Raw genomic sequence first — 18,689 nt, forward strand, 5'->3', positions numbered from 1 at the left:
CACTGTGGTACAGCTCCAGAAAGTGCTTTCTTCCTCTTTTCCTGATTAGAGTGTGATCTCCTGCATGGGACAAAGACAGCTTTGGCAGTGTCTTAGAACAATCCTTCTTCCTGGCACATGTTTTTCTACAACAAATCACCAGCTTCCCTTCCTATCACTTGAACAGTTTACTAGCACCTGGCAAGCCGTGTGCTGCTTCAGGCCATGGAAATGAGAGACCTGTACATCTATGAGACCTGTAAGTGGTTTCACTCTGGTCAGTGCAATGGAGATTTAAATCCAGGGGCCAAGAGTACATAGAGAATAGAATTCCATCATGCAAAATGAAAGGAAAATCACTGGGTGGATTTAAAAACTAGGGCCAAGGCTGTGTGCATCTGAGGACAAAGATGCACACAGATGCTCTCTGCATGCTTTGGTGTGTGCTATTCTTTGAAGATATGCCATAACTTTGCTTTTCCTGACTTCAGTAGATTGGAAAAAACCCTGGCAGGTTCCCAAACTGAAATATATGCAGAAATAACACACATAGCAATACCAGAGCAATGGGAAAAAAAAATCAGCATCTGAAATAACCTCATGCTTCAGGGTGTAAACTGATCAAGTATGGGGTTCAAGAAAGAATTTTCCTTCCCTCTTTTCCCTCTGGTTCTTATGTAATATTCCAGCCCACAACTGGCTGGATGTAGTGTGTTTTCCATTCTTCATGCTCTGAATCATCAGGTATCTAACCACTGCTTGAGGCAGTGTACTAGACTAGCGAGCTGAATGGTCTGTTCCACTATGGCAGCAAGAATAGTATTTTAATATGGTTTCATTTCCTTTGGTTTATTATTTTGTTATGTAGCACTAAGGGATTGATAACTGGACTGCTATAGTTGCTCATGTGAACATGTATTGAGACTGGCTGGGATCTGAGGAACACATACTGTCTTGTTTTGTCAGTCATTTGCAAGGGATGCATAGGGTCTCACTTGATTCTCTGTTTTTCCTCTGTGTTTTAGGGCTGAGTAATGCCTATGCTTGTGTTGGTCCTGTGCCCAAGGTTGATTCTCACCCTCCAGAAGTGCCTGCCACTAGTATCTTTTGGGAAAAGTACTGATTTAAATAAATTCTGTTTAAAATTTTGCTCTTGCATGCACACTCCCAGTCTAATAGAGAGGGTTCTCCTGTATAGGAAACAGGAGTACAGATTGCCCACAGATGGTATGTTCGTGCTCTTCATATCATGGTGCTGTGTTCCAGAAAGGACTCCTGTGGCATCCTGTGGAAGTGACTCCTATGGGATTCAGTGCAAAGGTTATGAATATACAACCACACAACTGGCTATTCTACCTTTCATTTCCCTACAGAAATGCAACAGGTTCACAGAGATACTGTCTGAGTCTGCAGTAGCTGGAATGTTGTAGCATGGATATTTCTACCCTGACAACTACATACTAAGGGGCATATCTGTCCAGGACAGAAATAAAATGAGCTATGGGACACAGGTTAGTAGCAAATTTTACTGTCAGTGTTCATATCACGTGTGAATAAAAAGAGCATTTCAGTCTCTTGGCATTTCAATCTTGCTGCGAAGTCTTTTGAAATAAAGAAATCACATTTGTGCTTGGGTCACACTGTAAGACGGGCTGTGGTTATTCATGCTTTACTTCTCTGTGAAAGTCAGGATTTCCATGTTCCTCCTTTTTCACTCACTAGGAAGAAGATGTAATATAATCCTATAAACTAAACAGAGGAAGTAGGACTCATGGATAGCTATCTCATATTTAGCAAACACCGGGAGCCTTTACTGTGCTTTAAAGGAGCTGAGTCAATGAAAGCTGGTGGGATGTGGAACTACCCATAAGGAACAGTTCTGGTATCCTACAGAGAAGCACTGAATCTCTCTGCCCTTCAGAGTTGCCTGTGGATATCTATAGGACAAACTGCCAACAGGTAGCAATGTAATTCCAGGGCTGATCTTTAATAAGATCAGTATGCAGCATAGCAGAGTGGGGACTCATGTTCTGAATGATCCTTGTTGATCTTAAGTAGACAAGTGGCTACTGGTAGCCAGAGGGAACACCACCACCACCACTTCTTCAGTGCTTGGACTGTACTGTCAAAACTGGGTTCTTTTTATTATTTTTCATTATATATGAAAACATTTTGCTTCCTTTACTTGACTGAATGCTGCTTTGGAACTGCGATAATTTTCTTGTTCCTCCATCTGCCAGGTGGTTAGACCCATCTTTTTAAATATAAATGTGGAAATCTCTTCAAAGAGATGCCATTTTCTTCTGGAATGTATCTCAAGGCTTTTGGTGATAGCGATGATATGACAATGTATGGGGCTAGCTGCCATTAGAAAGTTAGAGCAAATTAGATTTTAAACCTTTTGAAGTTGATCAGACGATTTTTTTGATTTCAAAGCCCTTACTGATGCCCAAAGGTGATGATGGTAGAGCAGAAAAGAGAAAGCATATGTATATGAAAATATATAATCCACACAGCCCCAGATGGTAAATTTTTGCTGCTAGTATGTTGCACAGAAAAGAACCCTGGCACGTTTTGAAATAGCAATTGCATCTCCAAAAGTGGTACCAAGACATATACTTCTTATAACTGCTTACAAATGGAAATGATGGGGTATAAAAAAAAAAAGCAAAACCACAGTTGCTTATAATAGCAGCACATTTGTGCACTCCTCCAGAAAATGTTGAATAATTTTAAACTTCTTAAAAAGGTGTGCCTGTAATCACACAAGGCTCATTCAAGGACTTTCACCATATATCACTTCACCTTCAGACCTCAGTTTCCTCATCTCTTAGATGGGACTACTGATACTTACAGGCTTACAGCCAAGCTCAGCTTCTAAATACAAAAGAAAGAAGCCTTATCAGTCTAAATTTATCATCACTTGCCTCAGCAAGATTATACCATGAGAGCATTTTACTCTTCAAGTACTGATTAATGTTAATGCTAATACTGTTTCAATTTTTGCTTTAGCATCTCTTCTACATAACACTTAAGTAGCTTTCACAGCAAGTGAAAGGTGTCATACTGTACCGTAGCAAATAAACTATAGAAAGAGAGATGCAAATAGGCAGCGCATAATAGAGATCAAAGATCAAGTTAATTTTCTGAGCTGTTATTCATCTGAGGTGAGACACTTCTAGAAGGTATTTTGAAATTAGGAGGGAAGATGGCCCACATGCCTGGGAAAACATTCCAGCTGGAAGGGGTTAGTGCAAAATGAAACAGGATGTGGACAAGATGCTGTTTCACTCCTGTTTTAGTTAAATCCAGTCAAAGTCTGGACACAGCAGGGGGCTGTGGGCTAGGAGTGTGTCTGTAAGAGACCTCTATGTCAGGCTTGATTCAAACCCTCTTTAGGCACAGCTGAGAGACTGGAAAACCACTTTCCAAATGGGGACTTACATGACAGATAGTTACATCCTGGGTGTGGATATAATATGTCATGCACAGAAAAGTACAGGGATTGTCTTTTGCAAGAGACTTATACAACCACATCTGTAGTTCCCAACTGTTTCCTCCCTGACCCCCCTGGGAGGGGTTTTCTATCCAAGAGTGTAAAAATTACAGATCCCCCCAAACTGCAGTCTGAACTCTACCTAGAGAAACTTTTAGATTGTTCATTCCATAAATATCTCTTACAGGCTGTCTGACGTCAGAGGATTTGGAGAGAGAGGATGGTCTGAAAGTGAAAACAGCAGCAGTTCCAGTCTCACTACAGCAGCAGTGCCAGAGAGAGGAGCAGCACAGGCATTTCTATGTGGATTACGGGACTGCAGAACAGAGAGGATCCACGCAGAGACACGGGTACTACAGTGTAAGTGCAGCTGCTGCAGAAAATCTTTTCAAGTTTTTGCTTGTTTGCAAGAACAAATCCCTGCAAGTATGGCTTTTTTTTATTTTCTTTTTTTTTTCCCTTCTCTGAAATATCCTGAAGCCAGCTTGGCAACATACAGAATTCAGGTTTAGCTTGATTCCATCTCCCAAAGGTATGCAGGGGCTGACAGTGCAGGCATTTGCACTCTTCTGTCTATGGATGGAGGTGACGGGATGAGAAAGATCTAAGGAGAGAGAGGAGGGGAAGGTCATATCTTTGGAAGACTATGAAATTAACTGAAATTCAACTAGTTCATGTTCTGGTAGTAGGAAAGCAAAATCCCAAATAAGCCTTAGTCAAAACCCAACTTCCTTAGGCAACTCCACAGTGTGGGATTTCTTTTTTAACTCTTTAGTACCCTGCCATACTGTGCTGCAAGCAGTTCATCTTTTCTTTTGAGGATGATGAGCAATTTCCTGGCCCCTGACAATGAAGTCCTCTGTGTGCCAGGCTACTGATAATAACACATCCTAACACAGGTATGAGGATTCACTCAACTAAATCTGACAAATTTGGCACCTCAAGCCTGTACTCACTCTATACTAAGGGCTTTCCAATGAACCCACTGCTTCCACAGAGGAGAGGTGTCTCTCACATCCAAGACCTAGCTGTAAAAAGGTAATACATGAATAAGTCAGCTACTACAAGGAGAATCTCCCTCTGTAAAACTTGCAGAGGTACTGATACAGACACATAGTCCAAGTCTCAAGTAAAATTCTTAGTAATTTTTTTTTAAACTTCAGCAGTCCAGAGATTCCCAAACCTACTCTTATGTAGGTGTTGTTTTCAGTGGGGCATACAGCTGTATTTATTTCCAATTAAAATTCTGTGCTGCATTCATTTAATTAACCTTACCTCCCCCACCTCACACCTGGATGTGCCGCCTTCATTCCTCAAGCAGAGATGGGAGCAGTTCTGCGGACAGCTGCCTCCACAGCTGTCATCTTCATTGGCATCCTCTGTAATGAGACAGAAACAGCTTGCTTCCCCAAGTGTGTGGAACAGTTTGATGCCTCCTGTGTGAAGCTGACATACTTAGCAAGCACTTGTAACTGTAGAAAGCTCTTTGCCAGCAGGAGCGTTGTTGGCCTGTGCAGTTGCTGGAAGGAGGGTTGATGCCCTTGAGCATAAACACAAAGCTGGGCTGAGGAGCAGGAGCCATGTGAATTGCATAGTACAATGCACCATGCTGTTAGCAATTGGCTCCAGCCAACAAGCCGTCACAAGAAAGGCTGCAAGTCAAGGTTCCCTGCACTGAGCTGTTCTGGTAATGGAGTAAGTCTGTGAATACTTTTCCTTTTGAGGGTGGCAGAGTGGTTGTTGGGTTGTTGGGGCAGGGAGAAGGAAGTAAAGGAGGAAAAGCGCGGACTGGGAGGAAGGAGTTTTACAGGGATCTCCATTGGAAAATTAAATTGAGCAAGTTTAGTTAGCTGTGCTGAAAGTAACTACAGGGTGATGTAACGACTGAGCTGGCTAATGTAATGGAGGCAGATGTTCAAGGTCTAGTCCCCACTAAAAGATGCCATGCCATGCCATGCCAAGCATGAGCAGGAGGAAAAACAACTATACTGACTGCATGGTGTAATGCAGTCTCAAAGGCACATCCTGCAGAGATATAATTTGGAAGTGAAGTCTCCAGACTTGGAAGAAATTGTATGGGATCTGAGCTGCTTTACAGTGACATATTAGAATTCTTTTCCTCTCCCCAATTTATTTCTTGTCAGGTTTTGTTTCCAATAGCCTAGCATCTCCTTTTCAAGAAGCTGCTTTATTTTCTTAACAATATGGACTGGAAATGTAAAACTAAAGAAAACTTTAAGGGATGTAGTAACTTGTTAGAAACCTATATGCCCCAATAAAAACCTGAGAGCTGTCACAGCCAAGTCAAGTGTCTGGAACCCACAGGCACTTTTTATCTGGTTCAGCAGTTAGTCTGTCTGAAGTGCATTGGGCAATACAGAATGAATATATAGAGAACTGCTGAAAGCTGAGAAGGTGAGAAAAGGAGCTAAGGAGGAGATAATTTCATATTTGGGATATTCTAATCTGATTGCTTCTCTTCTGTCTCATTAGTCTTCTCTCTGTCCTCCAGCTTAGCATCCCACTTGTAAGCAACAGTACCTACAGGGGTTTGCAAGTCTGGAAATTCCTTGTAGGCTGTTGTGTTTCAATAGAAAAGTTGCACACTGAGTAGAAGGATGGGAGGAGAAATGGGGAAGGAGATATTGATCTGGCAGGAGATAAATTTAGTTCTAATGAGAATGCATGGGTTTTCTCTCAGGACCTCTCATCAGAGTTTGGACGAGGTTATACCAGTTGGGAAATTGCTAGTTCTACTACTGGTGGACACTGACCCTGGAAGCAAGAGAAACAAACACAATATGGACAAGGCAGACAGCTTTTCACTGTTGGAGCTTATGACAGTCACAGTGCAACCCTGAGGTTTTAAAAGTCTATATTATGTGTTATGAAGTGTAGTCTCATGGTTTCACAAAGCTGAGTAAGCAAATTCCCTGGATATCCTAGTGGCTTTACAACACTGTATAACTTTGCTGCTATCACTGCTGTTTATTTTAGTTGTGCTCCATATATGTAATTCTGTTCATCTTGAAATCAGTCACAGAAAGTTTTCTTGCAAAGTCCATCCAGACATGGTGTGCAGTGACTGTACTTCATTGGCAGGGAAGCTCAGCAAGAGTTGAACAGCATCTTGAAGGCATCTCCCACATAGCTTGGTTTTGCTCCATCTGCTTTAGTTGACATAAAATTCCCCCAGGGTCCAATGGAATCCCAGAAACCCATCTAGTCCCTCCAGGCCAGCCATCTGACTTAGAGATTGAGCAATCAGGGGACACTATTTCCTGACACTTAGGGGAAGGATGTGTGGGAGGTTTGGCTTTCAGCACTTTAATTGCTGTGAATTTTCAAACCTGGGTCAGTCCTATGGAGAACTGACCCTCTTTCCCTTCCCTGCCCCTGCAGCCCCCAGGCAAGCACAGCATGTTCCTAAATTAAAAGAAAGCTGACCGCTCTGATTTTCATTGGATGAAAGAGTTTACATGTATTTTCCCATGCTTTTTGTTTTGTTGGTTATTGACAGTGGTGTCTTGTGTGGCTTTTCCGTTTACCAGTTGTTCTCCCTAATATCACACTCTTTTAAACTGAGGCATGTGCAGAAAACTGCTAGTTTTCAGTATATACATGTTAACATGCAGTTGATCTGATTAATTTCTCGTATTTCTGCAATTCCACCTAACAGTGAAGTTACTTCTGTTTGTCACAACTCTGAGTCATTATCAGGCAGAGGATTTGTTATCTTCCAAGCTCTGTGTAGGTATTAAATTTCATGATGCTATGTAAAGTAGTTAAATGGGATTTATTGGGTTGGATTCTCAGCCACTGAATATAGGTATGGAGGCTCCAGTGTAGCTATCACAAATATGTCCCAGCTGAGGATTTAACCCAGTGTCTTCATACTGAAAATAAGTGACCTGAGTGAGACACAGAGAGTGCAAGTCTTCTCTCATCTGTACTAGTCAAAGTTTTCTGTACCTCTGTATTGTTCAAGAAACTTATTTCATGCTTCAATTATAAGTAAGTTGAAGTAACATCAGAATTTGGTCCAGAGAAACTGAGGCCCAAATTGTGCAAAGTAACCTGTAATTTTGGCTCTTTATTTTTAGTGTCTTTCAAGACACCAAGACACTCAAAAGTTGAGACAGCCAAAATTATAAGCTGTTTTTGAAATGCTGGCCGAGGGACTTGAGCAAATCTACACAATGCATTTGATTCTTCTCACATACTTTTTACAGCAGTGTAGCTCTCTGAAGGTCAGTAGAGCTACTGCTGTTTTACAGCAGTAGAAGTCACAGAGGAATGTGTCCCATGTTGCTGGAAGCTCCCATGACCTCTGGTATGTCAGTCCTGTACTCATGTTCTGTTTTTCTTGACATGTCCAGAATGTACCCAGCTTTGATTTGCTGAGAACTACGTAGCCACATGCCCATGAACACATCACAACCTGAGCAGTGCTACTGGTAGTATGGCCTCAAGCTGTCTTAGTGCTGTGTGTTAAATGTGTACTTGATAATGCTTAAACAGGCTTTTCCCTCCCTGAGGCTTTGCATCTGCTTTGTTTGCTGCCCAAAGTTCGTGCTCCATATTAGATTTATGTTTTCAGTTTTCCACATGGTATTTCAACACTTGAGATTTTGGTCTCTCTGGTGATCTCTATGGTGTCAGCTAATGTCTTCTAATAGTAATTTTCTAGACTTGGGACAACGTGGAGTAACAAATCTGACCAGGAAAAGCTTGGGGGTTTTGGATTTAGTAAAAAAGTTATTCTGAGAGTATGGCAGGCTTATACCAGTTATAAGGTTTCTCTGGAGTTAGAAATTAAAGACCTAAGGTAGAAAGAAGGTAGAAAGGGAGGAGATCAGAAGTCTTACTGGAATTCAAGGAGTGGGACCAGGAAATCAGAAGGATGTGTTTAGACTGCGTGAAAATGGAATTAGAGGTAACCTTGAGTAACTGAGAAAAACTTTGTCAGCAAGAAAGAAATAGGCTTATTCCCTGAATAACAAGCGCTTGCTGACTTCCCAGTGATAATCACTGAAGTTGGTATTTCTGCTCGGCAGCTTTTAAGTTCATATTTGCTTTTGCTGAAGAGTATTTTTCTCTTCACTTTGTCCCAAGGTGACTTAAATCTAGGCAATCTATGTGCCAGCCCAGCTCTTCTTTGAATTGTGGACAAAGCTGATTTGTGAGACCCAAGAACTCTATTCTGTCTCCTTGGTATATTTCTTTTTTAAAGGAGGCATAAACAAGGACTCATTTTTACTGATATAGCTTTTATTATTCAAGGCAGTGAACGGGCCTGATTTGGGGGGCTTTGCATTTTGTTTGCTACTTGGAGGGGCAATGTTTTTAACTGTTTAAAGAATTGAATTACTGAGCTCTGAAGTCTTAAGAGATGGAAACTTTCACAGTCCCCTGTTCATCTTTAAATGATGTGGTCAGAGCCAATTTAACTTCTTAAGATCTGACCTGAAGATGTGTTCCCTGGACATTTTCATAAACTAAATATACAAATAGACAAACACAAAGGAGAAGGAACATTTCTGCCAAGAAGCACAATCCAGGTTGGATTTATTGTGAAGAAGTCATGCAAGAATACATTTCAGGGGTTTCATATCACATGTCAATATTCTCTTCTCCTAAGACAAAGCTGTGGGAAGAAATGAAAAATCTTGGAGGACAGGTCCACTGGTAGCTATTAAACATGATAATCTGGCTGTACTCCCATCTCCAAGTCCTAAACAACTAAAAAGATTGGGAAGGGGTAGGATTAGACTATATATGGTATTTTTATATCCTTTCTCTAACCATCTGCAGCTGACCATTACTTGGAGGCAGGGTACTGGTTTAGATGGACTTCTGACTCTTTTTAATCACTTTTATATTCCTGTGGTCTTTGAGAAAAAAAACACTGTGAAGATCCTTCAATGTTTCAGCTATTCTGCAGGGTAGAAACAGTCATATATGTAAAATGTGGGCTGAAGAACCTGACCAGTTGCATCACAAACCTCTGGAAACTTTTTCACATTTTGGAGTTAAGTATCAAGAATACATGTGAAGAAACTACACCTTTATTTTTAGTGTTGTCTCTGTCTTTTGGATACTGAAAAAAGGGATCAGCATCTCTCCTTGTCCAGTGGTTGAAAAGTGGATTACAAGCAGTGACAATTTTTTTGTGGAAAAGATTTAACTTGCTAGCCCCCTCCAGTTATTTTTTGGAAATATTTTGTATTTTCTTTTGCATTTAAATGTTTCTCTAAATCTAAACATTTGTAAAAGGCTTATTCATCAATAGTATTATTATTGCTGATATTTTCATAACTAACAAATATTTTGGTTCTTCCATTTTCCAGGAAAGCTCTGTGCTTTAAAAATAAAAAAATCAGGCTATTTTAAAATGTTTCATGCTGGTCTTGAAAAATCATTAATCTCTTTGCACGCTCTCGGTCCAGTACTGACTGCCATCTGTTTTCTTTCAAACCTTCAGAAGGCTGTGACAGAAATACGTGGGAATTCCATGTTGTTCTGCATCAGCCTGCCAATTCTACTCCTTTCCTTGTCAAGTTGAAGTGAACAACCTTTTCAAGAAGGAATGAAACAACTGTGGAGCTGTATAAGCATCTTTGCTTCTGCTGATCTGTGCGTAGAAGTTTCCTGGACTCTTCTAGAGGTGTAATGTGATTTCCCTCTAACATGAAGCTATTTTTTCCCCCAAGTATGTTACAACAGTCCAGTCCCTCTAAAAACATGTAATCAATAAATCATCAGCCTACAATACAGCAAATTCTGTACTTTCCACTGGTTTAACATCAAACCCTAAATGCTGTGGCTATTTTATGACCATTAGGCGGATTGTTTCTGATAGAGCTGGGTCAATGTCAATGGACTGTTCCTATTCATCCAGTAGGAGTTAAATGATGAGTATATTTTATTGTCTGCAGTCATATACTATATAAACATGTGAGGATAAGTCACGTATGTGTGGTACATAGAGTTAGCAATTTATTCTTTGCATTCAGAGCTTTCCTTTGGAAAATTCCAAGCACTTTACCAATACTAATGGATTTAGCATTTTGGGAAACCAAGGCACAGCTTTCTCAAATGCAAAGTTATCAGAGTCTGTACTATCATGGAAGTACTCACACTGCAGATAGGTTAGAGACCCATTTTTTTTCAGGTAACTTTATGTCCTCTCAAGTATTAGTGTTGCAAAGCCATAGCCATTAAGCTAAAATATGTGACAACATCTTTATCATTATGTTGCACTTAGCCTCCTGCCTGGTAGACAAGCCATATATTCACCAAAATCGTATTTCTCCCAGAATGCAAGTGTATCACCCTACTACAGAGTGGATACTTCTCCCCTTTCTTACTTCCTCTCCCATACCTGTGTTTTTGCTTCCCAGAGCCTATAGTTACAAGTCCCAATTCTTCTTGCTCCTACTCTCCACCCTTCATTTAGGTTTTTGCCTGTACTGAGAATATGGAAATCAGGTACTGCTGATACTGATTGTAAGAGAACTACCCTGCTAGTCCGAATGGGTTTATTTGTTAGATAAAACAGCACACATCTGTGGAGAGGGTTTGCCAGGATATCATTCTTCCTTGCAAACGTTATCAGGAATGGAGCCATCCACTAGTGCAGACAGTCTTGGTTTTCTCACTGACTCACTGACCATTAGGCTGGGATGCCTGGACTGTGAGTACCTTGCTTAAATCCCTTTGGCAGAATCCTGACCCCTTCCAGGCAGGCGACCCCCATCAGCATCTGCACAACAGATGAAAGAAAGCAAGATCTTGACCAAACATGAGGGAACTTCAGTCCTTTGCTACTTTTGCAGCCGTGTATACAGCGGGAACCAATTAAACTGTTTCTAACTGAGTGCACAGAGAGACGGTTGGTTTTGTTCTCGCCTGTGCTCTGATCTGTCAGCATCCTCCTGCACTGTTATGCAGCGATAGAGTAATAACCATGCGAGGGCCCTGCCAGTATGAACTGTCTTCCAACTGTGCCCTACTGAGATATGAACTTGCCCTCATTGCTTGTTTCATACTTTTACTGCCCTGTAGGTCAGGCATCCCAATGAGTGAATCTCTCTGACTCTGTTATAGAGGTCCTGAAATGTGTTGCCAATGACAGAAGTACAAAGCTTGACCTTAGCCTTTCATCATCAGCAGGATTCAGGCAGTCTGTGTGAATGTTATGAAGTCTTTGGCACTCACCATTACAAAGTTATAGGGAGAAAAACAGATGCGTTTTCTGACTAGGTGAAATTTTCCTTGGGGGACCCATGAATTGTTTTCCAGCTGTGTCTGGGCTTATCTAGAATAGCTTCATGTACTTGCTGGGGGAGATGTGTTAAGCTATAAATGTCCTGCTATGCCCTTCATGACACATTTTATATTTAATCAGAGGCAAAATTTAGCAAGCAACTCCTCACTGCCTCATCCCCTGCTTATTTTCAGTGGTGATGTTTAGTATGTTCACATCTATTGGGACATCTCCAGGGGCCCATACTCTTTCTCATTTACATGTCTGTTAGCGTAGCTAAGCTACTGTGAAATGGGAGCCTTATCTAAGAAAATACTAGCTGTAAATACAAGCTAGAGTTGACCTATCATAATATATTAACATTTTCATATGGTGTCACTGTAGTTTTATTAAGAAACAGCATAAGAATGCCACTTCATTAGTTTGAGTGTGTGTTTTTCAATTACTGGCCTTGATTTCTGCAAAATAGATCAACATACAATTCAGATTACATACATGTCAATATTTTTTCTCACTTTGACATATATAAAAAATATCTGTAGCTTTATGTGTTTTTATCCACAGAGTGGACTAAATCATGATTTCTAGAATCAGAGGCCAGGGAAATGATATTATACCTTTGTACAATGCAATGCCTGATTTGTCACTGCCACCTGCTTTAAACTAAGAATGAAAATGGCTGGCTCACTTCAGACTGGAAAACTTATCTAATTGTTTCCCACTGGTCACATGAAAAGGTTCATGTTAATATGTGACAGTATTGGAATAAATGTGCTGTGGAGTCTGCTGGACTATATGTCTATTACACAGTTGTTTGTGATTGTAGGAAACAGGACATGATGACCTTGTAGTCTTATAGTGCCATGAATGCACATGACCCAGAATCCAATTGACCACCCTACAGGCTCTGGTGACATGTTGGAGTGCAGCAAATTAAAATGGAAGCACATGGCAAAAAGTCCTCTCTGTGTTTTGCCTTTTCTTTCAGAGATGTTGCCTTAAGTCTTTGATCCAAACAGCCTGCTGAGGAAACATATCTCTGAGCTATGATGAAACAACGGTAGGAAGGCTGTGTTCAATTCTGGGTACTTAATGCTAAGTGGTTACACAGTGAAGGGGAGAGATAAGCAACTGTCATTTTTTCTTTGAGCCCTCATTGGTCATGGTCTCTTGGGATTCTTTAGCTCCTTCAGGAATAAACAATTCACAAAGAAGCTAGAGGGAGCCGGGCAGTTTGGTGCCAGACTGGGGGGCAACGCCTCCAGGGAAATGGGAAAAACTCTCTGACTTCCATTAGGAATTATTCTATTGTTAATCTTGAGCTTGCTTCTGCTGGCTGACATTAACTTGGGGTTTGTGCTTTCCAGTGTGTTATCTATCTATCTATCTATCTATCTATCTATCTATCTGTCTATCTATCTACCTATCTATCTGTTTGCTTGCTTGTAAAGGAGTGGCCCAGGCTGCATGGATGTTTAAGCTTTATTTTCTAGGTCTCCTGTTCCATCTCTGTGACTCTAAATTCGTGAGCTCTCCAGGTTCCTATATTTGTTGCCTTTGGAATTTTAAAGCTTCTCACCAGAATTTTGGAGGCTTATTTCTAGGGCTGGATTCTGCTATTTAATGTGGATTGTATGCACTGCATCTTGTCACACTAACAGGGTGGGGAATAATGAGCCCTGTAACCTCAGTGAAGCTCACAGAGAAATTCACTCACGGGTGTTGTAGAAGCAGTTTTCCCAGTTCTGTGATACTTAGAACCAGTCTAAAAAGTCTCCATGTAGAATAAGATGCCATGCTGGGTTTGTTTATCATCTCTGGGCTTCAGTTATATCTGAGCGTCCCACGAAGCTTCAGAGTCACAGCAAATGTTGTACTGCTCCCAGGCAAATGCACTCAGGCTGGAGTTTGTTCATCGGTCATTGTGCATGGCTCTTGAAACACCAAGCTCACTTTTACATATTCACTGAGCAGAGACATAGTAATCACTGCATTATATTAGCGTCTGTGTATCTGACACACCCAGTGATTTGTTTGCAGACTTTCCCACAGCCTCAGAGTTGCCACTTCTTAGTTTGGGTCATTTTTACCATGGCTGTGTCAGATGTCATTTTCCCTGCAGATATTTTTGGGTGTAGCTGATTGCAGCAGGGAGAGAGGACAACACAAGTCTGCCTTTTGCAGCTCACCTGTGTTGTGTCATTAGAGAGCATTAAAGCAATCAGGCAGTTGGACTAGCTGATTATTGTGGGTGCCTTCCAACTGAACTATTCTAATTCTGTTTCTCTTCTATTCTACTCCTGCTTATGGGAGGTGTTTTCTCAGTTTGGTTTGGTTCACAGTTTTTTTACTAAGTACCTTCTATACATATGTTTACATCCATTCATTTCTTTTGTCCTCCTTTCTTTAACTGGGAGAGGAGTGTCATAATCATAGTCCCAAGTATCTAATATGGCCTGATTATACCTGACCACATTGAACCACTGGGCCAACACAGGCCTTTTGTTTTCCTACTGTCATTTAGAATCAATAGGAGAATTTTTTTAGATTTCTACTTTATTTGGTTTGTCTGATGTGTCAAAAGTCTGTGTGGTTATATTTATTAGTATTTTCTGATTATTTTTTTTTGCCTTGCTTGATCTGTGTCAGCTATTGGAAGTTCTCTGCTGTAAAATATGTCAGCGGTGACTAAACGGCCCCTTGTCCTGCTTGCTTTGCTAATTGTGCTGAGCCAAGCAGTATCTATTGGAAGGGCTTTGTCAACTCAAGGAAGCTAATGAGTTGTAGGTAGGAGCTTTGCTGCTGGTTTAGCCAATAATTAATTACAGGCTGCAGACTTCACAGGTCCCAAAAGTTAAGCAAACTCCATCTTGCTTAATACTTGGATAAGATACGAAAGGCTATACAAAGCAGTGCTGATCATTTAGAGGTGCGTGTCAATTTTGATTCAGGTTTAAGACCAAAATCTGAGGAATTTGATATTATAAGATATCAGAGTTTCTTGTCTGTGTTCCACAGTGTTTTTGAACACTAAACTAGTAATCTTTGAAGAAAGAATACAAGAGTTTGGACTATCAGAAAACATAACTTATGAAATAAAGTAACAGTTTGGGTCAGTACTTTATCTTGTTCAGTAATATGCATATTCTTAGATACTTATAATTAATGGGACACAGTCTAATATGGCTTTGATTTTTAGTTTCTCTATGTCTTATGGATGCTTGTTTCTGACTCAACACAGATGCTGTCCTCTTTCAAAAAAATGTTAATATAGGTGGTCTCTTGGACTCCCCAGTTCTGTGTCTGGGAGTTGTGTTATACTGCTACAATTACAAGATCACATTTACAAAAATATTTCTTATCTGTTGATGCTTCAGTTTTTGTGTTGAAAGTTTATATAATTTATGATGTGAAGCAAAACACCTCTGCTCAAATAGATTTTGGCTTTTGCCTGTAGGGCTTTTTTTTTTTCCAGAATTGGTGAGCATCCACATCACCAGTTGACTTCAAAAAGAGTTGTGGGTGCAAAGGCATTGTCACTTGACCAGTGTCACAGGGATGGTGAGGATCAGAGCTCCAAAGGGCAGTTTCTGGCTCCAAGTAAATAAACACACATGACAAACTGGCAGAAACTTCTCAGCTCTGGAGGCATCTTGTATAACTGCACCTTCAGAAATGAGTCTTGTCTTTCATAATAAGATTTAAACAGCTACCTTTTTATAATGATAATATGTATTGCCACCTGTGCAGTGACGGTAACTACCAGGGGAGTAGGAATTATTGTACCCTACTGAAGGCATCTTTTTACACTGCAGTGATTGTTTTTAAAATATCACAGCTTAGGAATTGCTTGGAATGCTCCTCTTATGTTGACTTGGCACTGATCTACCTGGTTGCAAAGTATAAGCCAGTGCTTCTTCATTTTCTTTCCCACTTACCATGATTGGCTCTGTACCAGACATGGGTGAAGAATGCAGCAAGCCCTGCTTTTTTTCGGTTTTGTTTGTTTGTTTGTTTGTTTTTGTTGTTGTTGTTGTTTAATATATCCACTGCAATAAGTTTAAGGTTTCCTAGAAAACTCAACAGCTATAGAAAGCAGCATACTGGAGTGGCACCAGAGCCTCGTTCTTTCTTATGGTGTCAGCTGAATTGGCTAGGGAGTTCTGGCTGCACCTTTTCACAAAACCAGTAATTTCCCTGAGCTCTCATTAGCACACTCTGGTGATTGAGGTGCACCCTGCTGAGCAAAACCTCCACATACTTCAGGAATAATGTAATCTAGTTTTTTGTCTGAGGTTTAAGCATGATTTGCCTAATGGTGATTTAGAACTGAAATAGAAGCAAGGCTGGAGAAGTGGACTAAACATTTTTCTCATTTAGCTGAGTTGTCTGAACACTGGAGACTAAGATGAGCTTATGCAGTTTGAGTCAGGCATTATTATCTTCTTTTAGAGAGTACAGAGTCAGAAACATGAATTGGCTTGCCCATGACCACACAGAAATGCACACCTAGTGTCAGCATTACAGTTTTGTTACTCAGAAGTGCACAGATGTGCAACATGTATCGCACTTCTTCCTATCCCTAAGTGCCATAAAGACTGCTTGCAAGGAGTCAGGAGCATACTTTTTATTACCTTGATGATTTTCATGAGTATGGTTTTTCTCTTTTATTGTTACTTTCTTTTCAGTATAAAAATCATTGTCAGTAAAGTAATGCATTTCGACATGCACATTTTCATCATCACTGTAAAAATACAGTTCCTCAAGTCTGAAATTTTTTTTACATGTAGAACTCTCTGTTGTTGGCCCTCCTGGGTAAACCAGTACACACTGCTGGAAAGTGAGAGGACATATGAAGATTTTCAGAAGTGACTGAAAGAAATTTGCCTGGCCCTAGCAAATCACAACACTGAAAATGAGAGGACAATCAATTTAAATGAAACCAGTAGGTTCTAAAGGTTTAGAAAACTTTAGGTTGATGCTGAGGCTGAGACTTGCTTCCTGTCTCTTGACAATTTATAAATGCCTTTGTCTCTCTCTAGATGTTGGCCTAACTGTTTGTGTCAACTTCTCTATGTCCCTGTGTAGAATCTGAAGGCCCTTTCCTTTAAAGCCTTTGGAATTTACATAACCCTGCAATTGTAGCAATGCAAAATGTGGCTCTGGTTACAATAACAAGGGTTTAGGGAGCGCAGGGAGAGATTGTAGCGGTAAAGGCATAAAAGCAAAACATAACAAAACTCTACATGTTGTTTTAATTTTCAGGAGCCACGTGAGAACTGTCCTGCAGTTCCTGTCTATAAATAAATCTCTGCCGTCATAGGAAGACGAAAACCAAAACAGTTCACATTCCTCCCAAATTTTCTTAAGGTTATAAGAAGTAAAGGAATAGTAAATATTTCAAAGGCAGAGTGTGTCTTTGCTAAGGAATGTCAAATTATTACTCAAGGGGGCTGATATTTGCATCAAGTGAAGAAATTTGGCATTAAATCTCTCTTTTCCTGCTCCATCTCCGTCAGCTCTTTTGGGAAAACCACTTAGGAGTGCATATAGATAACATGCCAGGCAATGCTGTTTAGAACTCCACACACTCACTGCTTTAGTGTCAGCTGGGCAGGAATTTTCTTTGAAATTATTGACGATTGCACAGAAACATGCCTGTTGCTTCTTGTCAAATGTTACATCCTGGTTCTCTTACACGGTATGTTAGGAAGGTGGAAACAAGGATCACTTCATTGCATAGTGAGATGCTGTGGCACTGATAGATGCAGATGTGAATGCAGAATCAAACAGACAATGCTCCATACCAAAAGTAATACTACAGAAATAAGCAGGCCTGCTTGATAAGTAAGATTATAGTTGTTACATGTAGCTGAACAAAGATTTGGTCACCTGTTAAAATCCAGTTTGTTCATCAGAATGAAAAAATGTTGCAATTGCAAGTGTCATAGAGTAAGTTACCTTACATTTAGACTCAGGCATGAGAAGATGTAATGCCATGTGAATTGCATGGCTAAGGATTGCTCTTTAGGGAGCTGAAAGCCCCAGGGTAACCAGGACCATGTAAGGGTTTCTGTACATTACTGAGTTGAAAAGGTTTTGTAGAAATTCTTTCTAGGAAGATAGAGGTCCAAGTCTACCATGTGTCAGTGTGGTGAAGTCCCAGGCAGCAAGACTGAAGACTGGAAAAGAAATACCAACACCAGCAAACTGGGAAGGAAATGTGGTATGCAGGGAAACTGCTTTAAGTTGACCCTGAGCTGTGGTATCGCTTTAAATGGGCATGAGGGCTCCCTGAACAGAATATCTTTGCATTTCTGAGTGTTCCCTGGAAATCATAGAAAGGAAAAACTGCAGCAGAGGAGCCTGATGTTGCTGTGAAATAGTTCTCCAATGATAGCATCTGCTTGACACTACCTCTTCGTGGCGATGGTCCATGAGCTAATTGAGAGCTTGTGGATAATAAACCAGATCAATGCTTTGGTGGATGTCTGTTATATATCAGAAGTGTGAGTAGAGGAGACCTTCTTTAGGCAACTCGAGGAGGCTCATGACCTCCTTGATGTCTGCTGGAAGAGCAATAGAGCAGGTCACAAGAAACCCAGGAGGTTTCTGGAGTGATGACAGCTTCCTAACACAGATAATGGTTGAGCTGAAGACAGGAGTTGCTCTGGCATTTACAAAGAAGGAAGAATGGTTTGGGGGTGTGAAAATCAAGGGTAGCTTTGGCTGCAGTGACCATGGGATAGTAGAGTTCAGGATGCTGAGAAGAGGGAGCAATACAAAAACCAGGATCACAACCATGGACTTCAGGAGAGTAGACTGTGACCTGATCAGGGATCTCCTTGAAAGAATTCCACAATACATGGCCCTGGAGAGAAGAGAGGTCCATGAGAGCCAAATGATTGTCAAGGATCACATCTTCCAAGCTCAAGTTCATCCTGA

At 40.7% G+C, this 18,689-nt stretch overlaps 1 protein-coding gene across 1 annotated transcript in view; it reads left to right on the forward strand.

Moving 5' to 3' along the window:
- The window catches only part of DAAM2 (dishevelled associated activator of morphogenesis 2), a 221,977-nt gene that overhangs the window by 15,780 nt on the left and 187,508 nt on the right, over positions 1 to 18,689 (forward strand). The window contains exon 2 of the mRNA XM_027681762.1: positions 3,663 to 3,835. The gene's annotated coding sequence lies outside the window, so the exon portion shown is untranslated. The remainder of the gene's footprint in view (positions 1 to 3,662; positions 3,836 to 18,689) is intronic.

Source organism: Neopelma chrysocephalum, unplaced genomic scaffold, assembly GCF_003984885.1.
Source record: "Neopelma chrysocephalum unplaced genomic scaffold, ASM398488v2 Primary Assembly neopelma1_61b, whole genome shotgun sequence".
NCBI lineage: Eukaryota > Metazoa > Chordata > Aves > Passeriformes > Pipridae > Neopelma > Neopelma chrysocephalum.